Genomic DNA, 23,728 nt, shown 5'->3' with positions numbered 1-23,728 from the left:
TTAAATTAAGGGCCGCACGTTGAGATCGGTGTTTTAAATCGCTTCTTAAATAGGGTCCCTGACCCCGTATTGTCTTCCTTGTGATGTATTTGTCCTGGAGAGTCTCCCTCGGGCTGGACTTTGCTGGCCGGGTCCCCACCGTGTTTTCTCACCTAAGTCTGTGCTCCTTGTATTTTCTGTAAATTGCCGTTTGGGTCTAGAGGCTGGTCCTGGTTCGGGCTCGCTGTTTCTGGTGGACAACCTCACAGGTGCAGAGTGTTTCCTCACTAGGCACAATACCCTCTGTTTTCTCTTTTTTTTGGTGGGGGAGGTTGGCAACCGGTCACCCAGCACTGCTGGAGCGCATTAATTCATGAGGGGCTGCCCAGTGGAGACAGCCCGATGCTGCCACTGCTTCACCCATGAACTGGGGTGTCCCAGCTCTAGGTTTGGGCACCATGTGATACCGTGTCTAGGAAGATGCTCAAGCCTTACCTTTTATTGACCATCTCCCCGCCTCCTCCTTTTTTTTAGAGAGGCAGAGGGAGAGAGAGAGAGGTGGAGAGGGGCAGAGAGAGAGAGAGAGAGAGAGAGAATCCCAAGCAGGGCTCCACGCCCAGTGTGGATGCCCAGGAGTTGGATGCACTTCACCTTCTCAGATGGAACTCTCCAAGCACTTAGCAGAAATGGAGAGAATAGGATAATGAACACGGGTACCCATCACCCAGGAGTTGGATGCACTTCACTGACTGAGCCACCCGGGTGCCCCCACTTTTTTAATTGGGAGGAAGCTGAGGCTCAGAGGCACTGTGTGACTTGAATTTTGGGTCACAGAGCAAAGGGCTCCAGTGGGCAGGACTAGAACCTCACTATCCACCCACCGCCGCCCCCACTGCTCACTTCTGCAACCCAAAAGATGAAAGGGCGGATGTCATGTTGGAGCTGACCTTGGACCACAGCCTCGACCCTGAGTCCCCCGGACCTCCTGTGCTCACTGGCTGGCTCGAGTGCCTCACCTAATTTGCTTTCGTGGGAGAGGTGGCTGGTGCAGGTCCCAGTGAGCAGTGGATCCTCCTTCCCCGTAGACTCCGCTGCTCCATCTTCAGGCTGGCCGTTCTCTCTCTCTCTCTTAATCTCAGCCTTTGGTTCTTAAGGAGAGCCAGGCCTCCCTTTGGCCTCTTCTTCAGGGGCAGCCTCCATGTGGGCCTGACCTCCCCTCTCTGTGGCCAGCCCCTGTGGAGCTCCCTTGAGCCTCCCAGGTTCTCGCTGTGGATGCTAAGCTCCTGCCCCGGCTGAGGCTCTTCAGAATCAAATCTTGTACCAGGTACCAACATTTCATTTATTGACTGATTTTTTTTTTCTTTTCAAAAGATTCTTTTAATGGACATGCAAGAAATGGCACCTGTTTGAAGTGTGCACTTTGATAACAAACCAATAATTTACTGAGCACCTATTATGTGCCAGGGATTGCCTGACAAGCCATGGAACAGAGGGGCTTTGATGTCAGACAGCTTGGGCCAGAATCTCAGTTGGAATCATGGTAACAGTGGTGTCACCTTGGGCCACTTGTGTCCCCATGTGAGGCCCTGTGTTCTCACTTGTGAAACCCCTTGCAGGCAGATTGGACATCATTCTTTTTTTTTTTTTTAATATTTTATTTATTTATTCTTGAGAGACACAGAGAGAGAGGCAGAGACACAAGCAGAGGGAGAAGCAGGCTCCATGCAGGGAGCCCGACGTGGGACTCGAACCTGGGACTCCAGGATCAGGCCCTGGGCCGAAGGCAGCCTTAAACCACTGAGCCACCCGGGCTGCCTTGGACATCATTCTTAAATTTTCACTCTCTCCTGTAATAGAGTTATACATCCATGCTCTTCGCCATGTAACTCTGTGGTCCCTGCTTCTGGCATAGGCAGGGTCTGTTTCCCCAGCCTGCTGAATTGAGGCCTTGGCCACCTGACTTGGTTTGGTTGATCTGCTATTAGTGGATGTGACAAAAGCATTGGCTTGAAATATGGTTGGGTTTTCGGCCTGGCTGCTTAAGCCTCTGCCATGTGCTATGAGGCACACAGGGCATAGGGAGCTGATGGTTCTAGAAGGAGACATGCACTTAATGTTGACCTGAATCTGAGCTGTGTCCTGTTGCTGAATCCAGCCGACCCACTAGAGCCAGCCCAGTTGACCTGCAGACCTATAAGAGAGGAGGAGAAATGTGACAAGCCAGTGGATTGGTGGGGTTGTTCGTTACACAGCAGTGTTGTAGCAGAAGCCTGACCGATCCACATGTATGATGGTAGTACCCCTACACAGGATCACTGGGAGGATTAAACAAGATAACATTTAAAAATACAAATTTAATATATTAAAATATTTGTTAGAGTCTGGCATATAGTCACTCTAAAAATATTAGATATTATTAACCAGAGATTTTATTTTTTAATTTAATTTAATTTTTTAAAAAAGATTTTGTTTATTTATTTGAGAGACAGAATGGGTGAGAAAGAGAGAGCACCAAGCAGGGGCAGAGGGAGAGGCAGACTCCCAGGTGAGCAAGGAGCCCCATGTGGGGCCCGATCCCAGGACCCTGAGATCATGACCCAAGCCAAAGGCAGACGCCCAACTGACTGAGCCACCCAGGCACCCCACCAAAGATTTTCTCATGTAAAAATGTGTTTCTCAATGCATACCATGACATGCTGATACATTTATTTAACTTACTAGCATTCTTTTTTCTTTTCTAAGCCTCGAAACATAGAGTAACTCTGTTATTTACGGACACTGACCACAGTTCCCAGCCTGGGGTATGGATTTCCGCAGAGGCCCTCCAGTCCCTCTCTTCACTCCCACCCCCGCCCAGTGCAGGAACCCTGTCCCCCTGTCCCTTTCTAAGCCTTGCTCAGCGTCTTCTTGAATTCTCCCTGCTTCACATCCAGCCTGTTTCATTTCTGATCTCCCTCACGGTGAAGAAGGTTCTCTCTCGATGCAGGAAGACTCTTTTGGACAGGGCTAGAGATTTTTATTTTCTTTAAAGATTTATTTATGAGAGAGAGCGAGAGCGAGAGAGCACACATGAAAGTGGGGGAGTGGCAGAGGGAGAGGGAGAGAGAAAATCCCAAGCATACTCCTCACTCAGTGAGGAGCCTGACATGGGGCTTGATCCCATGACTCTGAGATCATGACCCGAGCCAAAATAAAGAGTCAGATGCTTAACCAACTGAGCCAACCATGCGCCCCAGGGCTGGAAATTTTTAATAGATTGTTACTAGCAAGAGTACAGTCTCTCTTGGTGCTGTGTGGCCTTGGGCAAGTGGATTCACCTCTCTGGGCTGCAGTGCCCTCTGTAAAATGGGATGGGGAGATAACAAAAAAAATCCACCTCCCAGGGTGTTGGGAGGATCAAAAGAGAGACACCGAGTGGGTTCTGCAGAGGAGGGCGCGAGGTCACGTGTACACTGAGGTTCTTAGGGTACAAGACATTCCCCTTGCTATGCAGAAGTATTCTCTCATCTTTCCCTCCTGTTTCACGTTTCCCTTCTCGAAGTTTGAACATCCCCAACCCACAATTTTCCAGGTTGCTTTGGCATGTGCCTCGGAGACGCTGTTGGCTGAGGTGCCCCTCAGGGCACATTCTTGCTCCCAATGTGCCAGGCACCCATCTAGACCCCGGATGTTGCAGCAAACACTCCGTCCTCATGGAGCCCACATTCTGGGGGTGGAGGTGGGCATCAAACCGGCCCATACAGCGTTGAAGGTTAGGGTCATGGAGGCAATTACAGCAGGGAAGGGCAGAGGGAAGGTGCGGTCGGGCAGCCTTGGGGAATTCATTCTTAGGGCGCACAAAGAGAAACGCGATGTCCAGAGCAAAGAAGGGGGGCCTCCTCCTCTGTTTTCTCTGCTCAGGCCCAACTGGCAGTGCTCTCTGTACTGAGCATCAGTTGCCCCTTAGTGATGACAGAAGCAAAGGGCAGGGGGCCGGGCGGGGGGACAGGATGGTGGAGACACAGAGAGCCACATAACTGCAGTGATGGTAAGAACGGCTGCTGCTCCTGAAGGCTTGTCCTCCACTGAGCACCCTGCACTCCTTTCCCCCTCTATTCTTGGCGTGAGGTGTGTCCGGCTACCCTCGTGCCCACTTTACAGAGGAGCTAGCGAGGCTCGGCATGGAGGAGTGACCCGCCCAAGTTTGCACAGTGAGTTGCAGAAGGGGCAAAGTTGGAGCCTGGGTCCCTTGGACTCCAGAGGTGATTCTTGTGATGTCTGCGAAACCGTGGGTGCCACTGGGTGCCTGGGCCTGGACGGTGGCGTGCATGCTGGTAGATGGACAGCACCCAGCGCCCCCAGGAGAAGAGAAGCTCTGATTTGTAGCATTTGCCCATTTCCATGGGGTCGGTACCCCCATGATGGTCAGTGTCAAGCTACGAAAGGGAATTTTGGGGGAACGGAAGGGGCCAGGACGTGGTGTGTGACTGGACGGAGAGCAGTCCAACGGGCTCCAGATCCTGCGGCTACAAATATGAGGGTCTAGGGGATGCTGGAGGACCCCTGGGAATCCTAGCCTGTAGCTGCCATTGCCTTGCAAATGTTACCAGAGCTCCTGCAGAGACAGGGCTTGTCTTCGGCCCTTGGGGGCCTCTGCCCTCCTGGTGCACCTATCTGGGAGCACTGGGGTCTTGGAAGCCATCACCATCACCCCTATCGTAGTGGGCTCTCTCCAAGGTCAGAAAAGGGCAGGTGGCATTGGGAGGTGGAGCCTTGTCGCAAGGAAGAGCCTGGTGCTGGTCATACCCGCACACACCCGGGTGGGGTCACAGCCTTCCTGCTCACAAGCCTGTGATCTGCGGTGTGACGTCCACCCTCTGGGGGCCTCAGTTTCTCCCTCCCGCAAATGCAGAGGCGAGAAGGATCAGCCCTGAGGTCCTCTGGGCTTGGCCCTTCCTCCACCAGCACCGTGTGCGGAAACCCAGCCGGAGCTCCTGCCTGCACGCGCTAGCCTGCCTCTCCTCCCTGCTGCATTGCTATTTAAAGTGGCGGTGGTTTGGCTCACTCTTTTTTTAAAAACCATTCCCGTACTGGAGCCGAGTTCCACAAGGCCAGCTGTCACCACTAAAAATGTCTGTCGTGTGACAGTCACCAGTAAGGAGGTGGGAGGAGGCGGGAGGCCCCGGACAGGACCACACAGTGGCTGGATTTGAAGCAAAAAAACAAAAAACAAAACCCCCAAAACAACACTGCAAGGCAGAAAGAAAAGATGGGAGGGGGTTGCTCTCCTGTCTTTCTCCACCCCTCCTTTCGAGCTCTGAGCTCCTCGTGGGCTCTGTTAGAGGATGGAGGCCGCAGGCACCGCGTCGCCGTGGTGACGAGGTGTGCAGGGGCGCAGCAGATAGGACCAGTCTTTGCCTTTCTCTTGCCCCAGCCCCTCCCCATGCAGGCTCGCTGAGCCCTGGACCCTCGCAGGTCCTCCCAGCAGCCCCATCTGTGCCTCCCGGGCCATCCTCAGCCCTCCTGGGGTGACCGGGGAGGTGACCTGTCCAACACTGCTGTTCCATGAGGGGCCGAAATAGGGCTTCACCAGGGAGGGAAGGAAACCTCTGATGAGCCCCTTCCTCAGACTCTTCCATGAGTCAATTTTCAAACAACGAAGTTTTCATGATACATTTGAAAAGAAGACTCTAGCCCCCCATTTTACAGATAGGGAGACTGAGGATCACACGGTAGAGCACCCGCATAAGGCAGTGAGGAGTGCAGACAGGTTGATGTGACATCGGACTTGGGACACTCTCACAATGTAATCGTGAACAAGTGATTCTCTGGCCTCAATCTCCCCAGCTGTGAAATGCAGCAGGAATAGAGCTGCTTCCCAAAGATGTTGTGAGGATGAACCTAAAACCAGGCATATCAAAAAGTAGGTAAGGTGACTGGGGCACAGAATGTGCTGGAAGGTCAGGAGCTGGGACAGGATCCAGGGCTGTCAGATTCCGGAGGCTGAGTTCTTTCTACCACATGTCTGTGGCCTCTCAGGGCTGCTGGGAGAAGGGCTTGGAGGAGGCCTAGGGTGGGTGGGGAACGGGAGGGGGTTACCCCCTGCTCTCTCCCACGCCCTGCACCTGGGTGTGGCCCCCTTGGACTGTTGGGGGGCTGTGGGCTTCCTGACCACTGGTCTGAAACTGTAGCTTCTCCGATGGGCCCCCTGGCCCTCAAACTGTCTGGGACATCTTATAGCAGGGAGGGTGGGCAAGCAGAGACCAAATGGCAGAGACTTTTTGAAAAGTAAAGGGAACTTATACAATTAGTGGGGGAAAAAAAATTCCAAAGAAGAATTTTGTGTCTCTGGAATTGTTTCATCTTTTCATCAGGGTTCTCCCGGCTTCACTTCTTGCTCACAGGCCCAGGTAAGTAATTTATACTTTAGTAATAATTATAGTAGCTACCATGTATTGAGCATCTACTCTGTGCCTAATACTTCTAAGAGTTTTCCTCTTAAAAAGCTTTGCTTGTCCCTCTGAAAGTTATGTATTCATCTATTAACAGGTCTTTTATTCATTCAACAAACATTTATTGAGCAATGATGGTATGCCAGCTTCAATGCAGCGTGCAACATCAGTAGGCCCTGGAGTATGTGTGAAGGAGTGCACAGTTGGGCAGGTGGGAGTAGCTCTGGGATGATTTTCACTCCTTCCACAGGGATCTATTAAGCACCTCTGACACGGCCCTGGGATGGGACATGGCCCTGTGCTCACAGGGTGATGTTCCAATGGGAGGGACACACGATCAAATACACACTTTGATTTGAAAAACAAAGCAGGTGAAGGGTGAAGAGTGATGGAAAGGGGGCGGCTTTAGTAAGTTTGGTCAGGGAGAAGCTGTCTAAGAAGGCTGAGATGCCAAAAAACTACATTTGTCCATTTATTAATACATTTTTTTGTGTGAACATAAAGAGTACTCACGTGATTCAAATCCCAGAAGATGAAAAGCTCCTCTTCTCTCTCCACCTCTATCTGCTTGGTTTCCCATCCCCAATAGTCACAGTTCTTCATTTTTAAATAATCTTTCAGAGTTTCTTTAGAAAGATATAAGCAAGTACAAATATTCTAATCAAACACAAAAGTCAGCACACAATAAGTATTAACATTTGGACTGAGACTTGAATGAAAAGGAGCCAAACCAGGGAGAGTTTCTGGTAGAGGGTGGACAAGTGAGCCAGGGGCCAGGTGGTGGACAGGCTAAGGGCACAGACATGGGCTGGACTTTGAGCAGCTGGGGGCGGTGGGCCGCAGTGAGAAAGAGGCCTACCAACCAGGAGGCTGCTGTGGATTGTTGATTGGAGTGTGTGCCGATGGAGCACAGGCTTTAACAGGATCCCTTTGGCTGCTGTGGGGGTGAGGGCAGGTGCAGAGATATGGCTGGGGAGTTGAGAATTCATGCACAGGAGCCACAGTGGGTGCCAGCACACATGTATTTTCCATTAACAGTCCAGGGAGGTGGGTGCTATTATTACCTCACCTGTGCAGGGGAAGGAGCTGTGGCACAGAGAGGTTAATTAGGCTGAGGAAGGTCACACAGGCAGTGAGCAGCAGAGGTGGGACAGAAGCTCCGATGGCCTGACTGGCGAGCCTGAGCTTTTAAATCCTGTACCCACCAGCCTCTCCTAATGGCTACATGAGGCACCAGCATAAAGAATGTTGAAGGGCCACCTGGGTGGCTCAGTCTGTTAAGTGTCTGACTTTTGATGTTGGCTCAGGTCATGATCTCAGGGTCCTGGGATAGAGCCCCACTTTGGGCTACATGTTGAGCAGGAAGTCTGCTTGAGGATTCTCTTTCTCTCTCCCTCTGCCCCTCCCCCTGCTCACATTCTCTCTCTTTCAAATAAATAAATAATTCTTAAAAAACAAAAAGTTGAAGGCCACACAGCAAGGAAGGGATGGAGGTGGAGCTCACCCTCACGTTTGCAGGTGCCAGATCTTCCAGGCTCTTCCAATGCAATAATGGGCAGTGGCGCCCCCCCGCCCCCCGCCCCGACCTGCTGTACCAGAGTCACCTGGGCTGGTAGTCAAATGCAGGTTCCTGGGCCTGGGCTAGACCTACGGAATCAGAGCCTTTGAGGATGGAGCCTAGGAACCCACATTTTAAACCAGGAGTTCCCTTGTCACCCCACCTCATCCCCTTATACAATACATATCTTGAAATCTGGGATTCCAGGTGGTTGGGGGTGGAATCCCCCTCATTCACCAGGGTCAAATCGTTCCCCTCTGGGGTCTAAGCCGAGCCCAGCCCTTGCTGAGAAGACTGGTAGCAGCTGGCCGCCGCAGCCACGCTGGTGCCTTGAGGCCAGGATGGAGTTCTGGGTCTGGCTTTGCCCCTCTACGCAGAAACTGGGAGGGCAGCCTCCCCTGAATCCACCCTGAGTGATGCTCCTTGTCTCACCTCTGCCACGGCAACTCCTCAAGGGATGGGATCCCCACCCTGACTCATGCTCCGAACCCCACCCCCAGCACGGAGCCTGGCACACTGCAGGGCCAGCACAGCCTGAAATGAACCCGTGCCTCAGCGGCTCCCTGTGTGTGAAAGCCTGTCGCCAGCTGCCCCCACGAATTAACACCCATGACGCTCCCTCTGCTCCCACCCACAGGTTGCTTTTCCTTTACAGGAGAAAATGCAAGTGAAAGCACCTAGCGTGGGGTGCCCAGGCTCTCACTCAACACGTCTGCCCACCTCAACACGTCTGTTATTCTGGTTGCTAGGGTCATGGGTTCCTGGGGCCCCCAGGGCAGAAGGCACCGCAGATCCTCTGGAAGCCCCACACCCCAGGGGGGTGGCTTGCTCTGGGGTCAAGGGCAAGAAATGGCAAAAGGGGACGCCTGGGTGACTCAGTGGTTGAGCATCTACCTTTGACTCAGGTTGTGATCCTGGGGTCCCCGAGTCGAGTCCCACATCATCGGGCTCCTTGCATGGAAACTGCTTCTCCCTCTGCGTGTGTCTCTGCCTCTCTCTCTCTCTCTCTCTGTGTGTCTCTCATGGATAAATATACAACGTCTTTAAAAACAAAACAAAACAAAAGAAATGGTCAGACCAGCATTCAGAGCCAGGCCCACCGCCCAGGGCTTGTGTGCCTTCCTGTGGTGCCAGAGTCAGAAGGGACCTCCCCTTCATTCAGTGAGTGTTTGCTGGATGCCGTTCGAGTGGCCTTCTCCTGGTGGGGACAGATGACCCGGAGCCAGTCACATGCTCCCCTCCACACGTGGGTGAAGCGCTGCAGAGACACCTGCATTGTCAGCATCCCAGGGCCACAGCGGGCCCTGGAGGGGTGCCGAGGACTGACCTCTCCCTGGGCCCCTGTGGCGGCCCCTGTGTGCTCAGGGTGGGCTCTGTGTTAATACATTGGTCCCGCCATGTATGTATTTGTACGCTCATCCCTTTCTGGGTTGTGCCTTTCTGATGAATCCCCGTCGCACATGCTTCTCCAGCACACACGAGTGCGGCAGGCTGCAAGCGCACAGGCTGAAGAGCCAGCTCTGGCCCTCACTCTGCTTAGGGAGGCAAGGAGGCCTCTGGACGATGGGGGCACAGGGGACAAGGGCTCTGCAGTTGGGGGGAGCCCCCCGGGGGCCCCCACTTCTCCCAGGGACAAGGAAGGCTTCGCAGAAGAAGTGACATTGGGCTCAAGCCTTATAGGAGGAATAAGGCCTGCCTCATGCCCCATGGAGTGGTGAGAAGTTTCCAGGGCCTGGGGTTGAGTAGAGGAGGAGGAGCCTTTGAAGGAGGTGGGGCTGGGGAAGTAACCTAGGGTTCTAGGGAGCCACTGAAGGTACTTGAGGATGGGGGTGACCAAGCAGAGCTGTCAGCTGTGACAGAGTAGACCAGAACTGGAGGCCCGGAGAGATGGGAGAGGCCTGGGGCCACCTGGCTCTGGTTCTGCCCTCTGGTGGGCGCCCCTCTGCTGCCTGGGCCTAGGGGCTCCCGTGGGTTCCCTCCCCTGCTCCAGCTGCATAGCTCACCCTCCTCCTGCCCCTGAACCACAACTTTGGAGCAGGGCAGGGCAGGACCGGGGTGGGGGACGGCGTGGGAGAGGGGGTGGCCGCTGCTTGATGACAGGCTCAACCCCTCTCCTCTGGGTGCTCCCCTAAATCTCGAAATAAATGAGGCAGAATCAAAATCAGACTCTCTTCATCAGGAGAAATTACTCATTTCAAATATTTGCAGCCGCTTGAACTGAAATTTAGCGAGATGAGGACTTAGATGAATAATCTGGGGCCTTTTCAAAGACAGTTTTTACTCAGCAGTTTTCCTGATTCCTGAGCAGCCCCCTTCCCTGCTGAGCCCCCTCCCCGGCAGGAGCCACCCTCCTGTCTTCTTCCTCGGGCTCCCTCCCTTCACCCCCAGCCCTGGTCTGTGTCTCCCTGTTTCATTCGTTAAATCTGCAAATATTTGCTGAGCGCCTCCTCCTGCCTGGCACCGAGCTTGGCCTGGAGACCCAGTGGGGACAAGACCGTGTAGCCCCTGCGCCCCCCACCAGCCTTAGGAGCACCGGGGATTCCTGGATTGGGACCCGCCTTGTCCTTTGAGGGGCATTCGCCCCCTTATTTGCTCTGAGTGGCCCTCCTTAATATTTGCAAACATTTCCTTTCCACCCTTTTAAAAAAGAAACTTTATATAACCAGCTCTCTGGAGGCCCTTTGGAGGCTGGGAGAAAATCTGGAGAATTCTTCCTGCTCCCAGGGTCCCAGGCTGTTGAGTCTGCTCTGTCGGCTGGTGGGGCTGGTGGGGTGGGAAGAGGGTGTGCTCATCCTGTCTTCCCTGTTCAGTGGAGAAATGTGTCCACGTCGGAGGGCGGGGGCAGGGGAAGGGGGAGGATGGGGATAGGAAGGAGGAGGGCAGAGGCAGGGGCAGTTCAGGCTGCGAGTGCAGGTGGGGCAGAGGCATAAGCCCCTCTTGCGAGCAGGCATGAGGCCTGTGTGAGTTGGTGCCTGTGGGGACACTGGGGGACCTAGAGTCAGATGCCCATGGGCATTTGTGCCCGGTGGCCTTTCAGATCATGCCCCTGCACAGTCTCAGCCACTTCACATCCTCCTCTGTGCCACAAGGAGCTGCTTTCAGTTCCTGGAATGGATCAGGGCCTTAGCACATGCTGTTTCCTCTCCTATAATACTCTTCCTTGACCTGGTCATCTTGCTGGTGGCACTGGATCCTCGGGTCTCAGCGTGGCTGTCATGGTGGCCCCAAGAAATCTGTGCTGTGTGCTAGGCAGCTGGACTGGCCGGGGCTGGGAATAGACTGGGAGTGGGTACTGTGTGGATGGGGCTGAAGCTAGGCTTGCAGGGATCCTCCCACAGGCGTGCATGGAGATCACCCAGGCCAGAGCCCCAAGGGGCAGACATTTAGAGGACCTTCAGAAGAGGAGCAGATTGTAAAGGAAAACCTGACAGGCACATGGAAAAATTTTTACCTTTATTTTTAAAAAATATTTATTTATTTATTTATTTATTTATTTATTTATTTATTTATTTCAGAGGAGAGAGAGAAAGAAAGAGCAGGAGTAGGGGCAGAAGCGGGGAGGGAGAGGCAGACACCTCGCTGAGCAGGGACCGCCCCCCCCCCCCCCCCCAGTGCAGGGCTCGATCCCAGAACCCTGAGATCATGACCCGAGCCGAAGGCAGATGCTTCACCAACTGAGCCCCCCGGGTACCCCAACAGGGAAGATTTTGGAGAGGTCCTGAACCTACTCTGTCTCCCTCACACACACACGGAGATGTCGATCCAGTTAGGGCACAGGGTGCTGCCACCAGCACCCAGAAGCTCCTCGTGTATCCTTTACTGGTCATACTCTTTTTCCCCCTTTACTGGTAATTCCCGTTTTGACTCTTGAAGAAATCGCTTCCTTGGGACTCCTGGGTGGCTCAGCGGTTGAACATCTGCCTTCAGCTCAGGATGTGATCCTGGAGTCCTGGGATCGAGTCCCACATCAGGCTCCCCACGGGGGGCTTGCTTCTCTCTCTGCCTGTGTCTCTGCCTCTCTCTCTCTGTGTTTCTCGCGAATAAATAGATAAAAATCTTAAAAAAAAAATCACTTCCTTGTCTTTCTTTAGCATTTGATGCACGTCTAAATACCAAGGTTCAGGCAGAACCTGGGGGGCTCAGAAAGTGAAGCTTCTGCCTTCAGCTTGGGTCATGGTCTCAGATGTGGGACCGAGCCCCACATCGGGCTCCCTGCTCAGCGGGGCGTCTGCCTCTCCCTCTGCCTCTCCCCCTGCTTGTGCTCTCTCTCTCTCTCCCTCTCGCTCACTCTTTCTTAAATAAATAAATAAATAAATAAATAAATAAATAAATAAAATCTGTAAAAAGTACATTCATACATACCCGGGTTTAGGTTTGCTTTTTGTGATGAGAAAGCAGAGTGATCTGTGCAGTGGTCCCAGCGAGGGCCACCATCTCAGGAGGGGAGGGGGAGAAACAAGTGAACAAGATTCTGCTTTCCTGACGGTTCATGGGTTAAATTCTAGGAGCTAATTTTATGGCGCTGACGGAGGGAGCCCTTGTTGCTCCAATGCACCTTGCACCCTCCCGGGGCGCACACACACACACACACACACACACACACACACACACTCACACACACAGAGCCAGCTGGGCAAGGCTCCTGCTCTCATGGAGCTCATGACCTTCCTCCTCCTCCTCCTCCCTCCTTCCCACAAACATTTGCTGAGCACCTACTGTATGGCAGGTGCCGTCCTGGGCACTGGGGAACAGCCTGGCAGCGGAGACACAGACCCTGAGTGCACCCATTCCCCAAATAAGTAGATGAAATGGACCTGCCCCAGGTGAGGAAGGCGCAGGGCGCTCGGGCTGCGTGTCATCTGGGGACCTGGCTTGTTCTGGGTGGGGGTGAGGAAGGTCTTACTTGGCACAAGTCTTAAGTGATGGGCTGTGAGTGCTAAGCACGTGGCACCCCAGAAATGCCAGCTGTTGCTCTTCCAATCTTTTTATTTCCAGGGTCCCTGGAAAGTGGGTGTCTGCCGAGCTCCCCCTCTCTGCGTCTAGGGTGGAGGCTGGTATGAGGCCTCAGGCAGGCAAGCGGCTCTGCCTGGAGGTGCTCTGGGGAGCTCTCTGAAGTCAGTGGTTCAGCTGTGGGTTCAACTTGAAATGCCATGTGAATTTTTGGGTCCCTTTGATCTGAAATCAGGGGTTTCCCACCCATAAAAGAGAGGAAATGGGGAGGCGGCAGGGGCTTAGAACAACAACAACAAAAATGCCTTTTAGTCTGAAGCCTGTGATGGGGACAGGGTTCATTCATGGAGGGAGCCTCGGGCAGGCACAGTGGGAGGGTCCACAGTCCCCAGCATGGGGCCTGGCACAGAGCTGTCTGTGAAATGCATGGTCGAGTCGGGGCTCCACGGCCTTGTCCTGCAGAGGCTGGCACAACAGGAGCCACCCCACATGAGCCTCTGCTGTCATGTGTGCAGCAGGCTGCACTTTGACCTCAGGCACCAAGGAGCCACGGATGACTCTTAAGGAAGGGCATGACATAAGGACATCATGGAATTGGGGTTGCCTCATAAATAGAGCACATCCAGTTAAATTTAAATTTCAGATAAACAGTGAATAATTTTTTAGTTCAAGTATGTCCCAAATAGTGCGGGACGTGCTTGCACTAAACATATTATTTGTTTATCTGACATTCAGTTGTAACTAGACATTCTGTGTGTTTCTGCTAAATCGGGCAACCCCGGAGGGAATGACCTTTCTCCAGCCTTCTCTTGACCTCTCGTAGTCCAGGGTGTGAGACGCAGACGGCCAACAGAGGAGGCCACAGGCCAGCTGTGGGGTGACAGCATGTCCCGGGGGCTGCCTTGGCCCTGGCCTTGGCATCAGAACTTCTTCCTGAAATGGAAGGCAAACTGGAAGGGCCACGGAGGTGTGAGCATTGCTGGGTAGGGGGGCTGGGGTCCGGGGTAGGAGCCCACCTGGGTCTGTCTGACTCTGGGGCCTGGGACTCTCAACCCTGGGACCGTCTGCCCCTCCCAGCCTTGGGCTCTCCCCTCTGACCCCTAACTCCTGACCTCCCTTTGGCCTGGCTTGGCCCCTGCTTTCCCTCTCAGCCTGCCTGCCCTGGGCCTGGGGCTTTGTCTCCCCACATCCTGCCCCCTGACTTGGCCGAAGGGTGCCTCTCATTTCCTGAGGGTCAAACAGGAGAGATGGCACCCATCACTCCATGGTCCCCCGAGCCCACAGATACTCAGGCAAAGGCTGTTTCTCCAGTTAGCTTGTCACAAGGGGCCAGTAGACCCCCACTCTCCCTGAAGAGTAATGTGTTTGCCAAGCTCTTTTTTTTTTTTTAATTTTTTTTTATTTTGTTTATTTATTCATGAGAGACACAGGCAGAGGGAGAAGCAGGGTCCACGCAGGGAGACCGATGAGGAACTTGATCCTGGGACTCCAGGATCAGGACCTGAGCCAAAGGCAGATGCTCAACCACTGAGCCACCAAGGCGTCCCTGTTTGCCGAGCTCTTAACACACTCAGGCCTGGGCCTCGCCATGGGATCCCACTGGAGCCCCACACTGACCCAGGGAGGGAGGCCTGCCAGGAGCCCCGTTTCACAGAGGTGGAAACTGAGGCTCAGAGAGGCCCATCACCTGTGCGCCTCAGCCAGTGCAAGAAGTTCAGTGTGCCCTTTGTGTCTCAGTCTAAATGTTAGGTTTCTGGGGAGGTTCTCTCCTACCCCCCAGGCTGGCTTCCCCATTGCATGCTTTTTAGGCATCTGACGTTTCTTCCTTTGCCCCAGTTAATGGGGTAGTTGGTGAATTGTGGGTGCTGGGTGGATGTCTGTCCCTCGCGTCTTGTTTGCAGCTATAACACCAGTACCAAGCTCAGTGCTGGGCATGAGGCCGGAGCTGGAGACCCAAGAGAGGCTTTGGATGCAGCCTAGGTGGCGAGAGGCTGGCGCCCAGGCTTGGGAGGGCCTGTGGCCTCTGTCTGGACTCAGAGGTTGAAACACTGACCCCCTAAGGTGACAGTATTGGAGATGGTGGGGCCTTTGGGAGGTAGTGAGGCTTAGACCAGGCCATGGGGGGCCTCAGAATGGGATTAGTGACCTCTTCAGAAGGAAGAGATAGACCTTTCTCCCCACGGACACATCCAGGAAGGCGGCCATCTGAGAGCCGGGAAGAGGGTCCTCACCACACAGCCCGACCACACAGAAACCCTGATCCCGATTCCAGCCTCCAGAACCGGGAGGAGTAAAGTATGTGCTGGTGAAGCCCCGAGTCTGTGGGGTCTGTTGCAGTAGCCCGAGCTGACCAGGGAGGGTAGTTGTCGGGCACACCAAGTGGGGCCCTGGTGACAGAAGCTTGGAAGTGGGACATAGCCTGGTGTGTCTAAGAATCGTGTGTCGTGGAGGAGGGCAGTGCAGTGGGGGTGGGGGACAAGGTGCAGGAGAGAGAAACTGGGGACAGTATGGGGTCTGGCCAGGGGTCCCAGATGCCTGTGAACTTGGTATCATTTAGGGACACTCTTGGTTCTGTTTTCATATAATATAATGAAAACATCCTTTACCTGAAAGGGAATTTATGCACATTCCTGGGCTGGCTTCTAGAAGCAAAGTCTGCTCATTGTTTGGAGTTTCTCATGAGGCAGGACCTTGTATCCTTTAGAAACGCCTTTAGCTTCAGGTATCAGAAAACATAACTTCCAGGGGCTTAAACCATTAGACTCACTAAAGTTTACCTTTAAAAACAAGACCAGGGGCAGCCCCGGTAGCTCAGCGGTTTAGCGCCGCCTGCAGCCCAGGGGGTGATCCTGGAGTCTCAGGATCGAGTCCCACGTCAGGCTCCCTGCATGGAGCCTGCTTCTCCCTCTGCCTGTGTCTCTGCCTCTCTCTCCCTCTCTCTCTCTCTCTCTCTGTGTGTCTATGAATAAATAAATAAAAAAACTTTAAAAAAAATAAAAACAAGACCAGGAATGATGTCTGCAGGTTTATTTAGCCACAGGATCAGACTCTAAGTTGCCTCTCTGATTCTCTTCATGGTGATAACAAGCTGCCATAGCAACAAGCATCAACCTCATGGTGATAAAGTGGCTGCCACAGCCCCAGGACTCCACGTCTTCATGGGGCCACATCTCCAAGTGGGAAGGGAGAAGGTGTGCGTGATGAGAGGCATAGTGAAGGTGTGAGAGAGTGCTCTCCTCTGGGACTTCTCCCCTTTAATCAGGGAGGAAAAGATCTTGAGGCCCCTGCAGATTTTGCCTTGTATACCATTGGCCGGAACATGGCCCCATGGCCTCTTCTGGCTCTAAGGGATGCTAGGAAAATAAGCACATGGCTTTTTAGCCTCTGTAATGGGAGGCAGGCAGGGGAACAGGGGTTTGGGAATGGCTGGGGGCAAGAGGATCTTCAGTGTCTGTTAGTGTCCCTTTCTCCAGCATGTGACCCTGTTGCTCTCGCAGGCCAGCCCCAAATGTTATTACCTCTGTGAAGTCAGCTTCCACTGGAGCTGGTCATCACTTCCTCTGCCTCCCACCCCACAGTGCCTGGGGGGACATCCTGTGACAGGAATCCCTTCCTTTCAACATATATATTCCTGAAGCCAACTCACGGCGAGCGAGTGTGGGAACGTGTCGCAGACTTGAATGTGGTAATGGGGCTGTTCTTCCCCCGACATGGGAAAACATACAAAATCCCCTTGTCTTTTTAGGAACAGTTGTCAAAGTGCCAGGTCCAGGATTTTGTGTGTGTTTCAGTTTTGTCATTTCACTTCACGGTTTCCACCCTGCTTGTCCGGAATTCATCTGGAGCACTTCCAGAGGAGTGTCAGGATCTGTGGCTCTTGGAGGGTCTCGTGATGTCTGCCCTCGGTCACGTTACCCTGACGACACCCGGCCCTCCTCCCTTTTGGCTTGTGCCTCTGCCCTTGCATCTTCCAGCTCCTTTTTGTAAAATAAGAGAAAATGCAATAAAATGTTTCGTGAGTTCCCACTTATAATCGTTGTAGTCTGAGGGGGTGACGAGGGGCACCTGGGTGGCTCAGTGGCTGAGCATCTGCCTTTGGCTCAGGGTGTGATCCCAGAGTCCCTGGATCGAGTCCCACATGGGGTTCTCCGCAGGGAGCCTGCTTCTCTCTCTGCCTATGTCTCTGCCTCTCTCTGTGTGCCTCTCATGAATAAATAAATTAAAATTTTAAACAAATAACAACTACAAAAAACAAAGGTGGTGATGAAGAACCACAGACAGGACATCCGCTCATAGGCCGGGTGCGGGGGGATGCACTGTGCTGATATGACCTCTCAACTAAGCCGACTCCAGCTCGGGGAGGTAGAGACCACCCTGGCCCCTACTCTGCCACAGAAGAAATGGAGACTCTGGGAGGTTGAGCTGCATTCTACCCCCCACCCCTGTGGCCACTAGGGCTGGGGCCCAGCCTAAGGGGTCACATTGCTGTTGTGGTCGAGATGATCCGCACTGACCCACCGAACTTCTGCTTGACTCCTCACACTCCCTGGCCAATGGGTGGAGAGGTGAGGTGACAAGTGTCCCCTCCAGGCTGGGGCTCCCATTTCCCTGTTGTCTCTTCTCCTATTTCAGTGACCCTTGCAGATGGGGAGCCGTCAGACTGGGGAGCCCCTGGTGGCCTGGGTTCCTGAGCGACTGTGTGGAGCGGAGCCCCAGCAGTGGCTGAGCAGTTAGTGGGAGAGGAACTCCTATTCTCCGCCACTCACGCTACACGTGCAGGTGGGTGAGCGCGGCCCTGCATCCCTGCCCCCGGGGGTGCTCTGTCATTGCTGCTGGACCCTGCTGAGCCAGGCTGAGCCGCACAGCTGCACAGGGTATTCTGGATGTGGCCTCTCATCCACACCAGGGCGTTGGCAGGGCCTTTGGCTCTGGCTGGCATGGGACAGCCTCCCTTTTCTGTCAGGCCGTTCGGAACCTGGCAGCGTCGCGTGGAACCTGGGCACATCTGGGGTCCCCCCTGCACGCACCCCTCTGAAGCCGGGCACTTCACAAAAGCCCCAGCTGCCACTGGCAGGGCAGAGGGACATCTGTGCTGCACTGGCCCAGGTGCTTCTGGCAGCGAAGGCTGGGCTGGCAGGGACATGGTCTGCTGGAAGCTCAGGGCTCTGGGCCTCTCCAGCCTTGTCCCTGCCCTGCCCTGACCCCGTCCCCTCCTCCCTCCCCACATCTGGACCCTTCTCCACCACCATGCTTAGGGGGTTCAGGGGGCTCAGGGGGTACCCTTCTGTCTTCTCTCATTGCGCCCACTCACTTTTGCTGCTTTGATATCACCACCGTCACTTGGCTTTATATCCCCGCCCCCCCGTTGACTTGTCTGTCTGCCCTGGGAGGCTGTGGCCCTCGTGGGTGGCAACCGTGCCATTTCTGAGCCAAGCCCTGGCTCGGCACAAGACTGGTGCTCTGTCAACCGTGCCTGCAGTGAATGATGGATGCCTCCCTGGCCCTGGGAAGCCGCACCTGTTCATTGAGCACCTGCTATATGCCGGGCCTGTCACATGTCTGCCGTGCTTGGACTCCAGTTGTGCCACCATCCTCTTGCGTCGTCACCACATATGCTCGTCAGGCCATGATTAGCATTTGCCTCGGTCTTAGCCTGAGCTGCCCTGGAAGCAGAGCCTGGTGAGGACCCGGGTGTGCATCCTTTGCTGGGGAGTGCTCCAAGGGGGCAGCAGGAGGGGACAGGGGAGTGAGCCCACCCAGAGAAGCCCACACAGGGCTGGGGGTGACAGGGCTGATAATCACTACAGGCAGCTAGGCCTCTATCTTGCTGGGCCCTCTGCTGCCATATGGGAAGCTACCCAGCACCTTCTACAGGGGCACTGATGGAGGACGGCCCTGGGGGCTTGAAGTCCCCTGCACTCCCTCTATGCAGGCCTTTGGGATGGCTCCCCCTGGTGCCCCACGCTGCACAGAGTGAGCAGAAGGATGTGTGGGTGGGGTGGGGGGCACAGGGTCTGTGTGCAGAGTCTGAGCCTGCCTGCACCTGTCCCCACCTGGAGCTCACCTGGAGCAGAGATGAAGCCAGAGGGATGTGAAGTGGGTCCAAAAGGCATCTGATTCAATTCCCACTTGACAGACAAACTAGGCCCAGAGATCGCTTGCCTCTTTCCTACTGTCACCTAAAGGATGTGCCAAACACTTTGAAGACTGTAAAACTCACTCTTTCATCCTTCCAAACGACATCCCTGGTGCACCTGCTCTGGGCCCTTTGCTGCCCATGGGACATAATACGATGAATGAGAAGCCTTGCCTGGTGGCTTTGGGTCTGGTGGGTGGGATTACTGGGTCCTAGCGATCCTGAGGTTCTGGGTGGCCCTGCTCAGGGGTTCGGCAGAGCTGTGTGGAATCCTGGCTCAGTCATGGGCAAGTCATAGTCTCCACCTCAAACGGCTGTCTATGGGGGTAGGTCCCATGAGCCAGGTCACAGATGCCCAAGAACAAGGAAACTCCCTATGAAGCATGCAATTATGACCCCATTTTACAGATGAAAACTGTAAGTCTCAGAAGGATCAGCCACTAGCCCAAGGTCATGCAGCTGGCTGTGGCTGAGCCGGGGTCAGAGCCAGGTCTGTCTGCCTTTGACCATTATGTGGCAGACAGGACCATGAGCCTGGTGGTGGAGGCCCCAGCCCCCAGCATGATTCCTAGAACACAGTGGATTAGGAATAAAACTGTACCTCCTTGGGGTTAGGGTCCTGGTGGCAGAGGGAAGCCCCTCACCAAGCTAGGCTTGTGTTCTGATGCAAATGGAGGACCCTGAGTTTCCCCCAAGGGCTCTCACTCCGCATCCCTGGCTCTCATCTGAAGTGCAAACCACCTCCCTCCATCTCCATCCTCACTTCCCCACCTGCCATCCAAAGAAGCAGCAAAGAGGCCGCTTCTGGCTCTGTGCCCACAAGGGCAGTGTTTGACCGGGACCCAGTTTGGGGGCATTGCCAGCTCTCTCCCTCAGAAATTGGGGTTTCTCTTCCGAATGCTGGCTGGGTCCTGGCTTGGCAGTGGGGCCCAGACGGCTCTCCCCCTTCCCCCACCCCTGTCTTTCCAGTCCTTCCCTTGTGCAGGTAGTGAAATTTTAAACAGGCACACTCCTGCTGCCCGATTTTCATTAATTGGATCTAAAAGGGTTTCTATTTTCTCCCCGAACGCTGATTGATCCAGCCGAGGTAAACAGCACCACCAAAAATGAGGGGGGCTGTTGCTGAGGGAGATGGGGTAGCTAATGTTACTTGACATTTACTCAGGGAGAGGAGGGGAGGGAGGTGAGTCACACGCCAGAGTCTCAGCCCACAGATTCTGTGGAAATGAGCAGCCTCGAGGCAGGCGGGAGCAGGAGGGCTCCGGGAAGCATCGGTTCTCCCACTCTCGTGGGCTGTGGGGAACCCTGGGGGTTCTCACTCCTGGAGGACAGGGTCTCTGTCCTTACATGGCTGTGCATTTAGCTCCAGAGGTGGCACTCTTGAGGATGCCAGCCAGGCTGGGCTCATGCTTTCCTCTTCGTGACAGGGAGAGATGGGAATGTAGGCACCTCCCTCCGTGGAAGGCCTTTGCAGGATGGGAGGCGGTCGGGGTGGTAGGGAGCCAGATAGGAGGGGCTGGGTACTTGTTTTTCCACCCACCAAAACCAAAACAAAAAACCCAAAACAAAACAAAACAAAACAAAAAAACCCAACAACCAACAACAACCAAACAATCTTTTGCCAAGCAATCTTTGCTTGTGACTGCCTCAGTTTCCCAACGTTGTGCTATTCCCACTGGTGTTTGCGGGAGGCATAATTATGGTTAGGGAATCCCGGCTGAAGGGGAGCAGGTGTGGCTTTCTGCACCAGGACGGAAGAAGGAAACCAGCTAAGTGCTGGCCTCACCACTGACACCAACCACAACCACCGACTGTGTGCCGGCACCTCTCGCTTGGCTTGCTCAGCACGCGTGGGCCGAGCACCTGTTACGGACCAAGCTCTGCGGGTTGCTGATGCTCCTAGGGAGCGGCCTGCCGCTGTGTCTCCCTGCCGGGCCTGGCCCTTTCCCATGGCCTCCCGTCACCCTTGCTGCCTTCTGGAGCCGTGGGTGCTGTGCTCTCCAGGCTGCCGCCTCGCAGATCTTCCCCTTTCTGCTGCCTGCCCTTAAGAGCTGATTGCACTACCTCTTCCCCCAGGGAATCCTTCCTGTCTCCTCCTGCCCCAGGAGCCTCCTATCCCTTGGGTACCAATGGACTTGATTTTCTGCGGCGACCACATCCCAAACTAAGCCCACCAACCCCCTAAACCTGCTCCTCCTGTTTCATCTCATGGCAGCAGGGCCCGTCCAGCCAAGCAGCCCCCTTGCCAGACTTGACCTTCACCCTGCTTCTTCTTGCCCTCCTCCATCACAAAAAGTCATCACCAAGTCACCCCAGTTCTGGGTCCTCGGCCTCTCCCAGATCTGTCCACCTATCTCCTTCCCTGTTGCTGATCTGGTCCTGGCCACCGTTGTCCCAGCTTCCAGCCGGTTGCTCAGCCTCTGGTCTGGCAGCCAGAGTGTCCTTTCATTGCATAGGAGACTCCAGGTGGGTGCTACGTCCCAGGGCTCCCGACTTCCATGGCTGCTGTGGAAAAGTCGGCTGTCGGCCCAGCCAGACTTCCCTGGAAGGTGAATCTGGCTTTTTCCCTCTGACTGCTGCTAGGTATGTTCTCCCCTTACCTTTGGATTTCTTTCTTTCCTTTTTTTTTTTTTTTTAAGATTTTATTCATGAGAGACATAGAGAGAGAGAGAGGCAGAGACACAGGCAGAGGGAGAAGCAGGCTCCATGCAGGGAGCCCGATGGGGGACTCCATCCCAGGTCTCCAGGATCACACCCTGGGCTGAAGGCGGCGCTAAACTGCTGAGCCACCCTGGCTGCCCTACTTTTGGGTTTCTGCGGATTCGCTATGTTGGGTGGAAGTGTGGATTCTTTTTATTTATCTCTCTGGGGACTTTTTAGGTGTCTCGAATCTATGGTTGGGTGTCTTTTTCTTTTTTTAAGATTTATGTATTTGTTTTAGAAAGTGAGAACACTTGAGCAGGGGGAGAAGCAAAGACAGAGGGAGAGAAAAAAGTCCAGGGTGACTCCCCACTGAGAGTTGTGCCTGTTGTGGGCTCAGTATTATGACCCTGAGATCAGGACCTGAGCCAAAATCAAGAGTCAGATGCTTAACCGACTGACTCACCCAGGCGCCCCTGTGGTTTGGTGTCTTTTATCAGTCCTGGACATTATCAGCCACTGTCTCCTAAACACTGTCTCTGTTCCTTTCTCTCTCTTCCAGGGCTCTGATCAGACTTTATCTTGCCTACCCTCTCTGTCTCTTACCCTCCCCTTTTGCCCATCTCTGTGTCTCTCTGCAGTGCATCCAGGATATTTTCTTTTGACCTAATTCTTTCTTTGGCTGCATTTAATCCATTCTCAAACCCAGCCACTGAGTGCTCTCTATGCCTCATCAGTTTGAAATACAACACACATGCAGGAAATGCATAAATTATAAAAATACAGCTTTGTAGCACAGTGAAAAACAAACATGCAATTTAATATTTAATGAATGATTAGAAACCAATGTGTATGAGACATACAGGTTCAAGAAATGAAGCCTCAGACTTTTTTTTTTTTTTTTTTTTTTTTTTTTTTTTTGAGTAATCTCTACACCTGCAGTGGGGCTTGATCTCATGACCCCTAGGTCAAGAGTCACACTCTCTACTGACTGAACCAGCCAGGAGCCCCTAACGTCTCTGAGTTTTAAATTTCCATTATCATAATGTTCATTACTAGGGCTACTGTTTGGTTCTTTTGTCAGTTTGCTGTGTCACTTTTTAGAGTTTTATGTTCTCCGGTGATGTTTCACACTTACCTTTTAATTTTTTTAAATATCGTAAGCACCATTGTTTTATGTTAATTCCCACACCTGAACATCTTTGCAGGTATGTCTCTAAGTGTTTTCATTCATTTGTTTTCTCATGGTGTCTTATTTCCTTGTATGCCTGGTTTTCTTGGTGCATTGATCACAGTATTTGAAAAATTAAACACAGGGACAGTCTAGAGCATGAGACGAAGTTGCTTCGCTTCATAGCAGGATTTTGTTTGCATCAACCACGCACTTGGAAGTACTACCTGTCCGGGCCCACCTAACAAGCTGGAGCTTCCCTGAGATGCCTGAGTCATTCAAACCCAGCTGTTTCCTCAGAAGGTACTGGTCCACTTCTTATCACCCTCTCCCCAAGGGAGACCCTAACCCTCTCCCCAGGAGACCCTGGGGGTCCCAGCTAACTGTGGGAAAGTCTTTTGTGAGACTGTGGGTCCTGGGCTTTGGTTTCTGTTCTCCCCACCCCCACCCCCATTTTTCTGCAGCTGGCAAAGGCAAGGCTTCTCTCAGCTTGGAAATTTTCCTTAGGCAGAAGAAGCCTCCATGTGCACTCCTGCTCTGAGTTCCTATTTTTCCTTTAGGTTTGGTTGGAAATTTCTCATTCTTTTGTAAACGTTTGAGGCTATCCCTAATATATCTGTATCTCTGCGTTAGGTATAGATATTTCAACTCAAGTTACTATATAGAAGCCTGGTCAGAATAACCCCGCCTATCCTCATCAGAAGCCCGAGTTATCTTTCTAAACAGGAAATCTAGCCACATGTCTCCTGTGTTAAGAAGTATTGACAGGCTCCTGCTGCCCTTGTGTAGAGATCCACTCTTAACTGTGTCTCCCAAGGTCCTGGCAGATCTGGCCCCAGACACCCTCCTCTGAAAATGCACCC

This window comes from Canis lupus, chromosome 9 (assembly GCF_011100685.1).
Source record: "Canis lupus familiaris isolate Mischka breed German Shepherd chromosome 9, alternate assembly UU_Cfam_GSD_1.0, whole genome shotgun sequence".
Lineage (NCBI taxonomy): Eukaryota > Metazoa > Chordata > Mammalia > Carnivora > Canidae > Canis > Canis lupus.
This window is presented reverse-complemented; position numbering follows the sequence as displayed.